Source organism: Aedes aegypti, chromosome 1 (assembly GCF_002204515.2).
Source record: "Aedes aegypti strain LVP_AGWG chromosome 1, AaegL5.0 Primary Assembly, whole genome shotgun sequence".
In the NCBI taxonomy this organism is placed as follows: Eukaryota; Metazoa; Arthropoda; class Insecta; order Diptera; family Culicidae; genus Aedes; species Aedes aegypti.
The window spans coordinates 244,548,024-244,563,657 of record NC_035107.1 but is presented as its reverse complement, the minus strand read 5'-3'; the positions used below and the strand labels follow the sequence as shown (position 1 = coordinate 244,563,657).

Genomic DNA, 15,634 nt, shown 5'->3' with positions numbered 1-15,634 from the left:
CTTCCCGAGGGATTTTTTCAGTGATTCATCCAATGTTTCCTTCAAGAACTCCACCGAAAAATCCTCCAAAGATTTATTTAAGAATTCTACGAGCGAAACTTCTAAACAGACTCTATCAGGATTTTTTAACTGCGATTCCACCAAGAATTCCTTTAGAAATTCTTAAAGGTATTGCTCAGAAAATCCCTTCCAAGATCTAAAATTCCTCCAAAAATTTTCATCAGCAATTTCTTCTTTCAAAATCTTTCAGTGATTCTTCCAATAGTGCAAAAGAATTCATCAAAACTTTCCACTCCGGATATAAACAAGAATTCCTTTAGGGATTCTGTCTGCAATTTTCGAGAGGTTCCACCAGGTTATCCTTCGGTATTTTCCAAGGGAATCTTCAATAAATACTTTTATAAATTCCACCGGAGTTTCCTTCAATGATTCTTCCTTGTATCACTGGAGGGGCCCTACGAGCCATTTGTCCCGGGATATCTGCAGGAATTACTTCGGTAATCTACCATAAATTTCTCCGAGGATTCCTTGAGGAATTTATATATCAATTCCTTCCAGTATTTCTTGAAGGGTTCATTCCGAGGAATCCACCAGGAATTACCTAAGAGAATCCTTAAGAATTTATTCAAGGATTGGTTCAAAAGTTCTTCCAAAAATATATTTGAGAATTTCTCTAATCAATTCTCTGGGAATTTCTCCAGTGATTTCTTTGGTGATTCCACCCAGGATTTGTCAAGAAAATGCTCCATTTATTTTTGAATTTTTTTCAGATCCACTTCAGGGATTCAAAGTGGAGGCATTTATAGAAATGTTTTGTTTGATCCTCTGACGAATTATCAGTAAATCCCCTAGATGAGTTTCTGATAACTCTAAAGGAAAATCCTTTGAAGTGTTTTATGGCAAAATTTCTGGAAAAAACTTCTCTCGTGAAAAATTGCAGTTAAAAAAAATAGAGAAAATACTGGTGAAGTCTCAGAAGGAATTACTGGTGGCATCTTTGTAAAAAAAATTATGGTCAAATCCCAAAGGAAAGTCGCTATGGGATCATTAGATTTAATTTTGGCGAGATTCTCGGACTAGCCCCTGGTGGAATCCTCAGAGGAATCCACTAATAAATTCCTGTTTTTAAACACAGAATATCTTAATAATTTCTGGGAAAAACACGCAATAAATAGCCTCCTGATGGAACCCAGAATATCCCCAGAAGGATTCCTGAAGAACTTTTTAGAAGAATTCCTAATAAAATTCCTGACAGAACTTCTTATGTAATCCTAGAAGGTGTTCATGAAACGTTAGAAATTTTTCTATTGGAATCCATGAAAAAACTTCTGATGAGCGAAACATCTGGTAGAACCCTTGAGAGAACTTGTGATGTAATCCCAGGAGGAATTCCTGATGGAATCATTAGGGAAACTCTTGATAGAATTCCTGTAGAAATTCCAGATAGAATATCTCAAGGAACTCCTATTGGAATCCCTGGAGGAACTCCTGATAAAATCCTGATTGAATCCCTGGAGAAACTCCTGCTGTAATCCCTAGAGGAACTTCTAATGGTTCAGATAGAAACTCCTGATGGGATCCCTATAAAAAAAGAAAAACACGGACACTGTCTTCAGCCAGACTAAACTTAACACTAGACAACTCCAGTGGCACAGCCGAGAAAAATTCCTGACGAACAGTTTCCATAGCTGAAGCGATAAACGAATCGGATACGATGCTGTTAAATATCTGACGACACTAACCGCTCGGCCACGAGGCCCACAAAAGAAATCCTGATGGAGTTCTTTGAGCATCCCCTGATATAATTTCCAGAGGAATTTCTGATATATTTTTTGAAGGAAATCCTGATAGAATCTTTGGATAAATAACAGGTGGAATCTCTGAATGAACTCTTGATGGAATCCCTGAAGCAACTCCTGATGAAATCCCCAGAGGAACTCTTAAGAAAGCTCTAAAGGTACTCCTAATAGAATCCCTATAGAAACTCCTGATGGAATCCCTGGAGGAATTCTTAAAGTTCTGATAAGAACTTGAAGAATGTTTGATTGAGTCTCTAAAGGAACTTCTGGTGAAATCCCTGGAGGAATTCCTAATAAATTTCCAGATAGAAGTCTCGATAGAATTCCTAGAGAATCTCTTAATAGTATTCGTAGAAGATATATTGATAGAATTCCTCGAAGAACTCCTGATTTAATCTCGATAAGAACTCCCGATGGAATATCTTGATGAGTTCCAAGTGAAATCTCAGAAAGAACTCTTGACGGAAACTCTGGAAGAACTCCTGATGAAATCCCCATAAGGACTCTAATGAAAGCCCTAGAGAATTTCCTGATAGAATCCCTATAAAAATCCTGATGGAATCCCTGGAGGAATTTCTTGTGTTCTTGAAGGAACTCCTGAAAGAATCCATGGGGAACCTTTGAAACAATAACTGATCATATCCCTAAGGATGCTTCTGATGGAATTGCTAGGGGAACTCCCGATCGAATCCCTAGATGAAATTCCGATGGACTCCCTAGAGAAACTTCCGATGGACTCCCTAGAGAAACTTCCGATGGAATCCGTAGAGGAACTTCTGATGGAATTACTGGAGGAACTCCTGATAAAAAACCCTGAAGGAACTCCTGAGCGAATCCTTCGTGGAATTCATGATTGAACCTTTAGAAGTACTCCCGATTGAAAGCCTGGATGAACCCGTGTTTAATTCCCTAGAATAAATCCTGATCTCAAGAGGAACTACTGATGGAATCTCTGGAGTAATTTTTGATGGTTGGTTTATACTGTCAAATTGGTTCGTCACGCAGCATTACACATGGTCATAGACAGCACCAACATGAGCATCATCCTGGGGGCGGAGTAAATGTTGATCAAACCGTCTGAGCGTCTGTGGGCTGCATGAAAAGAATGAATTCAGCTTTATTATAACGCTTTACACGTGCCTTGCTTTGCGCGCCAGGCTTATAAGATGTCGCGAAAAGGCCTTCTACGTACAAAAGTGGAGGCGATATACGCGCATATATTATGATATGAATAAAAGCATACAATGAGAGTGTGATCTTATGCGACTTAACTTATAATGTTGATTTCATAGCTGTAACGGTTTTATTCGACTAACTTGGTACGAGTGTACGGGACGAAACAAAATGTACAAATGATCTCGCGTTTTATGCGAGGAAATTCATCAATCTGACGTATCAATCTTCCGTGTTTTGCGAGTTTGATGTAATATGTATGAATTTACGAGTTATTACGTGGACTTTTGCTTCCGGTTGTCCTACGTGTAGTCTCTTGAGAATTGAGAAAACCACGTACGTTTACATAAATAATTTTTTTTGGTATACCAAGTTTCACAGTTTTTTAAAGGAAATTAACTGCAATCCCGATACAAGCTACGAGGAGTGTTCAAAACCACCATATCTAGAACTGCGTATGATTAGGAGATAGTTGTATTGAACCATGTGGAGATTCAGAGCTTTGTAGATCATTAGTAATTTAACAGTTGTTACGATGAGCACACGTTAAATGAGGCATGTTGGCCTGCATCAGGTAATTCTATTTAAATTATCGTTCTCTTGCAAATCTGTAATGTCTCTGCGGAGATTGTTTGCTGCGCGTTATTTCCGCGAGGCAATCCAAATTATTGAATTTCCCTGCAACAAGTTATCGTTAATCATTGAACAGTGCCGAAATTTCATTAACAAAAATTAAATAAAGAATCATTTAACAGAAGGGGCCTTCTTTGCCGAGTGGTTAGAGTCTACGGCTACAAAGCATAGCCATGCTGCGCGGTCGGTCCAGGACCTTTTTGTAATGGAAATTTTCTTGACTTCTCTGAGCATAGAGTATCATTGTACCTGCCACACGATAAACGAATGCGAAAATAGCTTTTAGTCAAAGAAAGCTCTCAGTCAATAACTGTGGAAGTGCTCGTAAGAACACTAAGCTGAGAAGCATGCTCGGTCCCAGTGAAGACATAATGCAAAGAAGAAGAAGAAGAAGAAGAATGGCGCCCAACGAATGCTTTGAGAATCACTGCTCTCAACGCACAACGCACGGCCAAGTGCAGGCAAGCGAACTTTAATTGGACGTCTAGCAGATGTCCGATGGGTTGTCAAAGGCAGAAGAACCTGACTGGACCAGCAATCCACGGCTAACAAACGGAGCTAAATTACGATTATGAGGATAAAAGCGTTCCACATTCCGGTCCGTTTTGCATCGCCCTCGACGGCACACAGTGTGCCAGATTTGAGAAATCAAGACCAGAACTACGCATCCTCAGTGTGGTATAAATTTCGATCATGTGTTCAAGTGTGTGACATAGACCCAATTTTAACAAAATTTATGTCTTTTTATACATTTTGAGGCTCTCAACTAAAAAAGGTAAACTTAGGGAAGAGAATTCTTCTTTAATTGATTCCTTCGACCTAAAAAGGCATTTGAGCAAAATATCTCCAAGGGGAGTGAATTGTACGATATCAAGAAGATATTCATGATATAACATATCACCAGTAATAGGGTCAACGAAGGATGCAAATAAATTTGTATCCGGAAATGCTTCAGAAAAAAATGATAATGCTAACTAAGTTTACAAGAGTTTTGGTGAATTTGAAACTGGACCTCTGTGCGATACCGACTACCGCTAGCCAACGAACGGATCTCCACTGGTGGACCAGATTTATCGATTGTTCATTAGCATAAGATTATCTCAGGGTGTCCGTCGCCGCCGCCTCTACGTTTCGAACTGAGTGTTTATCGATACGGAGAGGAAACACTGAACCCCCTGCCCCCTCCCCATCATACAAACCGGAAATTTATGTCTGGGAAATTGCTTTCGCAGCGATAACGAGCCACCCATGGCAGGTTCTTCCGAAAATAAAAACTATTATTTTTCTCGTTTCGCTTCCGAAGGCGCTATCGGAAAGTTGAGAAAATCTCGCTTACTGACAGAGCAATTTCCAAATCCATACGAAAGGAAGAAAAATTTGCCCAGTTTCGGGGAAATAATCTCCCAATACAATACGAGTTGGGTGTTTTTTTTTCTTCGTCCATTGATGATGCACGGTGTTTCTCAGACCGATGTTAGCAGATGATAAATCTCCATAGGGTCCCAGATAGCCGTGGCGATGAACGCGCATCTATTCAGAAAGACCAAGCTGGGGATTTTGCTTTCGAATCCCACCGCTTGAGGATCTTTTCGTTAAAGGAAATTTTCTCGACTTCCCAGGGCATAGAATATCTTCGTACTTGCCACACGATATACATGGTGAGAGATTGGGACTCATGCCAGTGGAACTCATCCATACAGCCATCTTTGGCAATTCCTCCGGGAAGTGGCCGAGCTTCTGGTCCATTTCACCAGGAGCTCAAGCATGGTCTACCTAGGATGAAGCGGGGGTTCATCAGTGGGCTCTGTTGAATCCCTACAAAAAACCACACATCTGCATGTAGCTCTGAACAAGCGACCTGGTACCGCTACGAAGGCGACTACTTACGGCGGATGAAAATACCGAGTTGGAGGAGGTACCCAACAAAATGGAAAACATATCAGACAATACCGTAATGGAGGTTGAAGCAGCAGAAGGTGTGAATGCAAACGCGTTTGCGAGTAGCTGACAGCTACAACGTTCGCCAGGAGCACAGCAGGAGACACGTCAGCAAGTAGCAGCAGCTCGTTACAAGGGGTGAATTCTGGACTCCATGGAGGACTAGGGCCCATCGTTCACACCGAAATCGAGCAGCAGTATTTGGCAGGAAGGTTTAACGGGGAATTCAAAGTTGATGGAGGTAACAAAGAAGGTCATTGAACTCGACGAGTATGCGAAGGACAGGAATAATGTGCATTACAACATTAGGATTCTAGTAATGGACATAAAATCCACCATAAACGCAGCCGAAAACTAACAGAAAGCGCTTGATATGAGAGCCGGAAAGTAGTGTAATGCAAAGGAACAAACAGTTGCTGATGCGTCTGAAACCCTTAAGGCACATGCCAACATGTCGTTGAAGAAGCGTGATAAAGACTCTCCAGGAGAAGAAGCTGGCCGAAAAAAAAAAACAGAAAAGTGACCTGCTGCACGGAGCAGAAAACGATGGAGAATGGCAAACCGTGAAAAGAAAAAGGAGATTACGAAGAAAGTGACAATCCGCCCGCGGCATGAGTGGTCGAAGGGGAACGCCATACTTGTTAAGGCAAACAACCAAACCACGTACTCAGCGATACTTCGTAAGGTCAGAGATGATCCGAAGCTGAAAGACATCGAAGAGAACGTGGTCAGAACGAGACGTACTCTGAGAGGAGAAATGCTCTTCAAGCTGAGGAACGATCCGGTGATCAAGAGCTCGGCCTACCAGGAGTTGATTGCTGAGTCGTTGGCAAACGAGGCAAGCGTAAAAGCTTTAACTCAGGAGGCAGTGGTTGAGTGCAGATATCTGGACTGCAGATTCAGTCGTACGATGGCGACGATGCGGCTAGCAGTGGCCGCAGCCAACAAACTGTTGGAGAAGGAATAGGTGAAAATTGGATGGTCGGTTTGCCCGCTGAGACTCACCTCCTGAGCCGAGAGGCCACCTATGAGGTGCTTCAAGTGCATGGACTTCGGACATCAGGCGACAATCTCTGTAATGGTCCGGATAGATCCGAGTTGTGCAGGAAATGCAAAGCGAAAATGCACTTCGGGAAAGATTGCACGAAGCAATCAAAGTGTTTACTCTGTAAATCAGAGGAAGGAAACGCCTATGAAACGGGCGGTTTTATAGCTGAGCCGTATAGTTCCAACTGGGTGGCGGATAGCACGCGAATAGCGGCGATACAGGTGATGGGTAGGTTCCCCATCCAAGAAGTGGTTTCTAGCACCAAAGAAGGATTTGTGATCGCGAAGGTCAATGGTGTCTACGAAGGTAGCTGCTACGCTCCTCCAAGGAGCGTAGGTGGATGTTAGAGAAATTGACCGATGTGCTTGTCGGTCGGAAGCCAGTACCAATTGGAGGAGACTTCAATGCATGGGTCGTGGTGTGGAGTACCAGGGTGACCAATGCCAGAGGTCTGCTAAAGGCCCTGACCAAGCTATATCTCCAATTGTGCAATGAAGGTACCGTTAGCTCATTGAGGGAAAACGGATGGGAATCGATCATCGATCTTACATGGTGTAGCCCATCGCAGGCGGGCAACATGAACTGGAGGGTAAGTGAGGAGTATACCCATAGCGATCACCAGGCAATCCGCTATACCATTGGCCGTCGGCACTGCGTGGCAACGCCGAGAAACACGAGTAACGTGCAGCAGTGGTGAACGAAGCCCTTCGACAACGACCTTTTCGTCGAAGCACTTCATGTGGACAGCGATATCTCGGATCTCGTTGCGGTGGAGTTGACAAGGACGATTGTCAGGGCGTGTGACATAGCAATGCCGAGAAAACAGAAGCCACCAAACAACCGGCGTCCCGTATACTGCATGCTTTGCGCCGCTTATCTTAAAGCCAGGAGAGCGGCCACGAGGAAGTCCACGATGAGCGGAGAATTGTGTTCCAGCAGCCCAAAGCGGATTTCAAACGTCAGATTATGCTGAGCAAGTCTAACTGCTTCAAAGAGCTGCGCCGAGCAGCTGATGCTAATCTTTGGGAGGATGCCTACGGAGTGATGATTGCGAAAATCACCGTCGACGCCGATCGAGACATTTGCGGACAAACTGAGAGTCATCGGCAGAAACCGGCCACACCATAAGGCAATGAAGAGGTAGGAAATGCCGAAACTCGTCAGGTCTCCAATGATGGTCTAGATATTTACTGGATACACTCGGTAAACTCTTGGAACGGGTTATACTCAACAGGGTCACGAAATGCACAGAGAGCTAGAACGGACTATCAGAAAGGCAATTTGGATTCCGGAAAGGAAGGTCGACTTACCTACTTACTCACTTTTGATGGCGCTACGTCCATCAAGACATGATCTGCGCCACAATGATAAATGAAATCCGACGTTACCAATGATCCAAGGTAGACAAATTCGTCCATCACCTCGAACTCATCTCCGTCGATCATCATGCGTCTGGCAATGCGAGCTCTATCGCGCTCGGTTCCTCCAGCCAGCAGATGTTTCGTCTTTGACGTATTTACCTTTAATCCAATCCGCTCTGGACGCAATTCGGACGGTGCTGGAGAGGGCCAAAAAGGCTTCGAAACAAGCGTTAAGGGAGGCCGTGGTTACGATAGGTGTGAAGAACACGTTCTACAGCGTCAGCTGGGAGGCCATTGCCGTTGCGCTGCACAGAATGCGGGTACCCGACTACTTGGGCCAGATTTTTAAGAATGACTTCCAAACCGAGTGCTGAGGTATGAAACCGATGTCAGCCCAAAAGAGTTAAGAATAACGACTGGAGTCTCACAAGGTTCCATAATGGGTCCAACGCTGTGGCACGCGTTGTACGACGGGGACCTATCTCTGGAGCTACCCGAAGATCACCGACTTTGCCGATGACGTTATCCTAACGGTAATAAGTGAGACGCAGGAGGAAGTAGAAATGCTGGCTACGGTGGCAATTGGCCTTGCTGAAGATTGGATGGAGGCAGTCAAGCTGAAAATTGCCCACCACAAAACGGAGGCGTCACTAGTTCGCAATTGCAAAGCATTCGTGCAAGCCGAGATCTTTGTAGGAGGGCATGCCGTAGCATCACATCGAACGCAGAAACATCTGGGTGTAATGCTAGACGTGCAGTGGGTTGAACGTAGTTCCACAAAAACCGAAGTTAGTCGTGGCAAAGTGCCTTGCGGAGGAACTCCACAATTATGTGGACAATAAGAAAACGTCCACGAGGAGATAAAGCTCATGACCGTACGGATTCAAAAGGCTTTCTCATTGGCGGTGAAAGAGTACGATACGGCAGTGGTGAGAGCCGAAACCGCGGAGGACGGCTAAAGCTGCTCTCGCTGTTACATCGGATAAGCGGACGAAAGAGAGGTCAGTGGGGGTGGAAAACACACCTGTTTCCATGACTCTAAAGAGAACCAGAACCTCGCTGGGAGATGGGAGACCAGGTGGATCCAAGAAGCAGACGCGACAGGATACTAGAGACGTCGCTCCAAGAGAGATGCGTAGTACGAACTTCACTTCACCGAAGAATAGTCGTGGACGGAGGTACAGAAAATGGAGCAGAAGAAGAAAGGAAAGCCAAAGCCTGCACTCGTCAGATGCCACTCATTGCAGGATACTTCAATGCCTGGGCTGTGGTGTGGGGCAGTTGAGTGACCAACGCAAGAGGATATATCCTGCAGGAAGCCTTAGCGAAGCTAGATGTACGATTGTGCAATGATGGATCCGTTAGCACTTTTCGGAGTCTTTGGTCAATTTGGTAACCAACGCCGTACGGTGGAAACGCAGAAGCACTCACTGAGGATCGGCAAGTGTCTAACGAGGAGCTTGTAGAAGCGGCGAAACGACTAAAATCGAAGAGTCCCTTGTCCAGCTCTGGACATGTATGGAAGGTGTTGCAGTAGTGCCTTGACGAAGGTAACTTTCCAGCAATATGGAAGCTCCAGGAACTGTTACTGCTGCCAAAGCCAGGGAAGTCACTGGGAGATCCAGCCTCGTTTAGGGACTACCTGACGGATACGCTCGGAAAACTCCTGGAAAGAATCATCCTTAACAGATTGAAGGAGAGTGAGCGCGGGTTGTGACAAATGCAGTTTGGATTCCGCAAAGGCTTATCAATGGTAGATACAATTCGAGCAGCACTCGAGTGTGCTGAGAAGGCATCGAAGCAGAATCGAAGAGGAGATCGATACTGTGACGTGGTCACGATGGATGTGAAAAACGCATTCAACAGCGTCAGCTGGCACTACACAGAATGCAGGTTCCCGATTATCTGTGCAAGATCCTGAAGAGCACTTCCAGAGCAGAATCTTGGTGTACGCAACAAATGAAGGGCAGAAGTCAGTGCAAGTGACAGCGGGCGTCTCTCAAAGTTCTATTCTCGGTCCAACTCTTTGGAACGGGATGTACGACACTGAGGCTACTCAGGAAGGTGAAGATTGTTGGTTTGGTGGATGAATTGTCACTAACGGAGATGCTCGAGACACTGAAAGAAGTGGAGATGCCAGTGATTAATACAATTGACTCAATCGAGGACTGGATGAGCGGATCAAAATTGCAGATAGCTCACCACAAAACAGAAATACTGCTAGCAAACGTCTCGTCATCGATACTGAGGTATGGAGTTCCTGTTTGGGAAAAGGCACTAGAAGCTAAACGGAACCGCCAAAAGCTGAATAGAGCGTTTCAGCTAATGGCAGTTTAGAACGATATCGTCAGATGCTGTATTCGTTATAGCCGGTATGATGACCATTTGCACCACCTTGAACAATCGCGTGCTACCAACAAAGAGACGACAGAAATGTACGGAACATCGCCAGAGTCGGATCTACACGAGTGTGACTGCGAGAAAGTCCTGTCGACGTGGATGAATAGTAGGCATGGAGAGGTGAACTTCTACCTGATGTCATCACGTTTCCAAGAATTACGCCAACATCTACCAATCGGTTGCTATCGGATTGGCCGTCGAACTCTCCGCTAGCGAAATCAAGATAGACACTGATCTACCGATTGTTGAGACCCGCCTCCTGTGGCCCTTCCCCGTCTCGGTGGCTTCCATTTACCTACCGAGCGACAATCAACACAATTTAAAATCCCGACTCAAGGACGCTCTTAAGCAAACTCAAGAGCCAATTATGATCCTAGACGACATCAATGACCACCATCGAGCTTGGGGTAGTCGCCAACCTTCTCCCGTAGACAAGTCGATACCGCGATTGACGTCTCCCTAGTATCAATTAAAATCACCAACCGCTTCTTCAAGTCGATGGAGAATGATCTCCGAGGGAGCAATCACGCATTGATCACTTAAGCTTCGGAAAACATTTTGGCACCCGAAATAATGCGGCGACCGCAAGAAAATTGGCTGTATTTCCAAACATCGCTCGAAATCAAGTGGGAACACTACCTTCCCATGTCCATTGTGTCTACCACCATCCCTAAAACAAGCCCCAGCCCGGGACGTCACACGCTCTACTGGAGGACCGATGAAGAAAAGCGCTCTGGGTATTCCAACGGGCGAAAAGAAGATTTCCCGAAGACCATCCGGACTGGACTCTTGCCCAAGAAACCAGGTCGCTCGTAATACCTGGACAGACTTCCTGGACGGCATTACCGAAGACCAGTCGACGTCTAAGCTCTGACGGCGCATAAACTGCTTCAATGGCAAAAGACGGGCAGAAAATAGGGCCCTAAAAATTGACGGTGTTACAACAAAAGACCCGGATGTCATAGCCGACGTTCTGGCGGATGCTTTCCATGAATTCTCATCTATTCCAAAAACATTCAGCGGAAACAGCGATTCACCGTTTCCAAGTTCCCCCAAACAAATCTGAACCTTGCAACCGTCCCTTCTCGCTCAAAAAGCTTAAGTACAGCATCAAAAAAGCAAAAGGGAAATCAGCTGATCCCGACGAAATCGGGTACCCGATGCTGAGAAAACTTCTTCCAAGCGGTAATGCCGCATTACTGGCAACCATCAGCAATGAGTGCACCTTCCACCGGCAGTGGCACATATCTGACCTCTCTCGGCCAATTTTTGGACGATGCTCAGTAGAATAGCGAACACGTTGAAATGGCAGCACTTGATCTGGCCAAGGCCTCTAATCAAGCGTGGACGCCCGGAATGCTTGACAAACTTACCCGCCGGGGAACAACAGGTAACATGGTTTTGTTTGTCAGGAACTACCTTGACGGGCGAATATTCCAAGTAGATGTGGGAAACCACAAATACAAGGTAGTAAGAGAAGAAACAGGTGTACCACAGGAGTGCCAAAACAGGCACAAGCCCCCACAAAAACGAATCACGGTCAAAGGCAGACCATACTAACAAGCAAAACCATCAAAGTCCTCGGCGAGAACATCGATCGGTACTTAACCTTCCGCACTCACTTCACTGTCAAAGAGGCATGCAAACCCCGGGTAAGGCTGATACGGAGTATCTCAGGTAAACGCACCACAAGCGACAGAGGAACCCGACAGTGCGTAGCTGACGCCATAAGCAACAGTCGACTTCTTTACGGAATCGAGCTATCCTGCCGAGCATTCGATGCAATGGTGTCCCGCCTGTCTCCGACATATAACAGTACTATGAGAACACTGTCGGGCCTACTTTCTTTAACTCCAGCCGCCGCCGCTTGCGCAGAAGCCGGAATACTTGACAATTTGCATACGAGCAGTCAGCTATCCTGAGCGCACGGAGGACGACAGGCAAGTTTGCTTTCTCGGAGTGCATGCCAACTATTCCCTGAGTGAGGTGGCCGGTTCTCGCTTACCCCGGTGGCCGGGCTCCACCTTGTAGGACCGAGAAACTGGAAGGCCAGAGAGATCACCTTTGACTCCTCGATAAAGTCCCAATTCCGAAGAGGCGTGATCTCTGCAGCGGTTAAAACATGCTTCCGGCAAATATTGGAGGAACGATACAGTGACACCGAAATACGCTACACGGAAGGTTCCAAGCTAGCGAGCCGAGTGGGCATAGGTATCCACGCCATCTGCTTGAACCAGGCATACCGCCTGCCAGAACAGTGTTCGGTGTTTTCCGCCAGGATCAATCTACTTTACGATCGCTGAAGATAGCCCAGTTCTTATTGTGAGCGACTCTGCTAGCGATTGGATCATTCAGGCCACGCAAACTAATCTGGATAGCATTTATGTGGACCACTACGGCATAATCGGCAACGAACGCGACAAAACAACTATTATTATGACTGTTTCACTGATTGTGTGTTTATGGTGTTTTGTGTTCGTTGGTTTTATTTCCATGGATTTGGACTGAAACATTCGCTTCTTTGCTGTTCGTTAGATATGAGTGATTGCCGAAGACGGAATGGGTCGGAGCTATTTGCAGCGATTTGGAACGTTTATTGTGTTTGGATCATTGATTTCATGACATGTCTATTATTGCTTCATGGGAAGGATATGGAAGTATAAAACTTATCATGCTTTCGTACGATTTGAGTATTACTGTATAAAATACCATCTCTGAATAATTATCATTGATTTTTTTATTATTCACTTCCGATGTTTTTAATTTTAAAGAATCTTAATCAAATTATTTTATCGTTTTGATTCGGTACACAGAATTTAAGGCACCATTAGTTATGAAACAAAACGATGTGTTATCAAAGTACGGTCTACAATGGTAATATCATCCGCGAAGCAAACAAATTGACTGAATCTGTTGCAAATCGTACCATGACTGTTGAGCCATCCTGTTCGAACCAATGAAGTCCCGGATGAAGACATCAAGGTCTGTACAAGAAACACAATATGGAAGGCATGGGCGACTGAGTGGAAGTGAGACAGATCCTCCTTCCTCCAGCAAATCAAGCCGGACATCTTACCGTGGACGGACGTACGCGGCTGGAGACAGCAAAGGGTCATGTCGTGCTTGAGAACAGGCCACACCCGAGCAACCCACAACATGGGAGACGGCAGGAGCTTCCGGAAGATTTGCGAGACTTGTAACACCAGGAACACCGTCGGGCACATCATCAGCAACTGCCCCACCTACGAAAACCACAGTAAGGCATTACCTCAACCAGTCGAGCGCTTCAAAATTACCGCACTTATGAGAGGATCCTACTTAACTTCCTTAAGGGAGCAGGTATCTTTGACGAGCTTTGACGAATTTTGACGAGCTTTAGGAATACACTCAAACCCTCCTCTGAACAACAAACGTAGCAACGGTGAAGACATAGGATACGAAAAAAAACGGACTGAGATTTGGATTACGTTTAAAACTGTGCAGCAACATTGTTGAGGGATACCCCTCTGGTACTTTCAACTTCTTTTTACCGAGATGACCCATCCTCGGGCTACAAATCTTGTTAATAAAGTTAATAATAATAATAACAAAGCAAGCCCTTGATTATTTATTTTGTTTGAAATTTTATCCACACATGTATTTTAGCAAGCAATCGATTGGTGAGCTGATTTGAAGCAGATTCTTTTTTTTTCTTATGATAACGGTCTGGAGAGCACTGTAGGTTGTTCAATGGGACCACGGAAGGCGAGAGAACGTAACGAGGGGCTGAAAATAAAAACTTTTGCGCCCAAAATCGAAAAACAAATTGTTCAATAGTTTTGCTGTGATTGCTTATATGTTTGCTGTTGTTGTTGTTCTTCGTTTTTCAGAAGCGCGGCTCCACGCTGCTGCCAGCTTCAATAAACACGTTGAAATGAGATAAGCGCTCCGCCTATTTTTTCCGCATGGACCAAAGAAGGTATGTTTTTGTTTTATTTTCGATTTTGGTTTCTTTGAGCGGAGAAACAAACAGCATCAACAAAGTCGGGAAGTCTAACAGTCGTGTATATTTATGTTTCGACTGGCAAAAGAGATCAGCTGGAACGTTGCTTAAAATATCTCTCTTCACGAAATATGGTGCAAAATGGTTTTGGCTGTGAATAGGAGCAGAGCATTTTATCAGCTCGAAAACAGCTTTGCTACTGACTAAGTAGGGTGGTTCGAAGGTGGAGCAGGGCGCTTTCTGGGAGGTACAGTTTACGTCAGAGGCATTTTCAATCTCTTTATAACGAGTTCAGAACAAATAACTTTTACCGAAAGTTCATTTTAGGAAGTGCTTATAAATAGACGTATGTTCTTTGATTGGAAACCTGCTTGAAGGTATAGAAAGATAGATTATGTTATGAAAAGTTTTTCGGGTACGATTAAATGTATCTTTGTTTACAAAATGGATGACATTTCAAAATTACCGACGCATTTTTGTTGAAAATGGAAAATAATTTCAATTGCCATATATAAGAAGGTGTTGGCTTTTGCTCAAATTTTCGATGTCAGCCAGTCAGTAACTCTAATCTACTGCACTAATCAAATCGAAACCCACTTCCTTACAACCGAATATTATTCACAGCTGTAAGCTGATAACCCTGAACTCAGCAATGTAATGAACACGAACCACAGAAACCACACATTCCCATTGGATCATAAAATAACTGTTTGATGAGAATATTTGAGGGCCACATTACAATGTCACCACCACGCTCGCTCATAGATGACTGCACAATGATTCCGCTGTTATTATGCTACTAAACACCACTTCGCGGCCTTCCTCTCACCTCAAAACTATACACGACTGCGGTTTTCGGTCCATCGGTTTCCGATTCGATATCATAGTGGTCACCGAAATAACTATTCGGTGCAACAAAAACTCCAGACTTGATCATTGCAGCAACCGCAAACCAACTGAAAGCCACGAACCAATTTAAAATCGCAGAAATTGATGAGTTTTTTCGAATCGACCCCACCCATTTTTACATCGCACATACACTCAAATCTCGCTTTGCGATTGTTATTGGTCACGAAAAAAAAAAGTTTAAACATTGCTTATGAAATTTAAAACGACTAGATGTCAAAATAGAATCGTGTCCGGTTTGCCTAATGCAAGTGCGAAAAAATGTTTGCGTTCAGTCGAGAATGGATTACAAACTGGTGAGCTCGTTTTATGCTAATGATAACACAGGCAACATTGCGTTTATCTAATTTTCAAACAAACTATGGATGGTTCGTCACTACAAGTGACGGCATGA

At 44.5% G+C, this 15,634-nt stretch overlaps 1 protein-coding gene across 3 annotated transcripts in view; it reads right to left on the bottom strand.

Moving 5' to 3' along the window:
• Positions 1-15,634, bottom strand: part of LOC5566409 — a 718,065-nt gene that overhangs the window by 488,086 nt on the left and 214,345 nt on the right. The window lies entirely within an intron of this gene.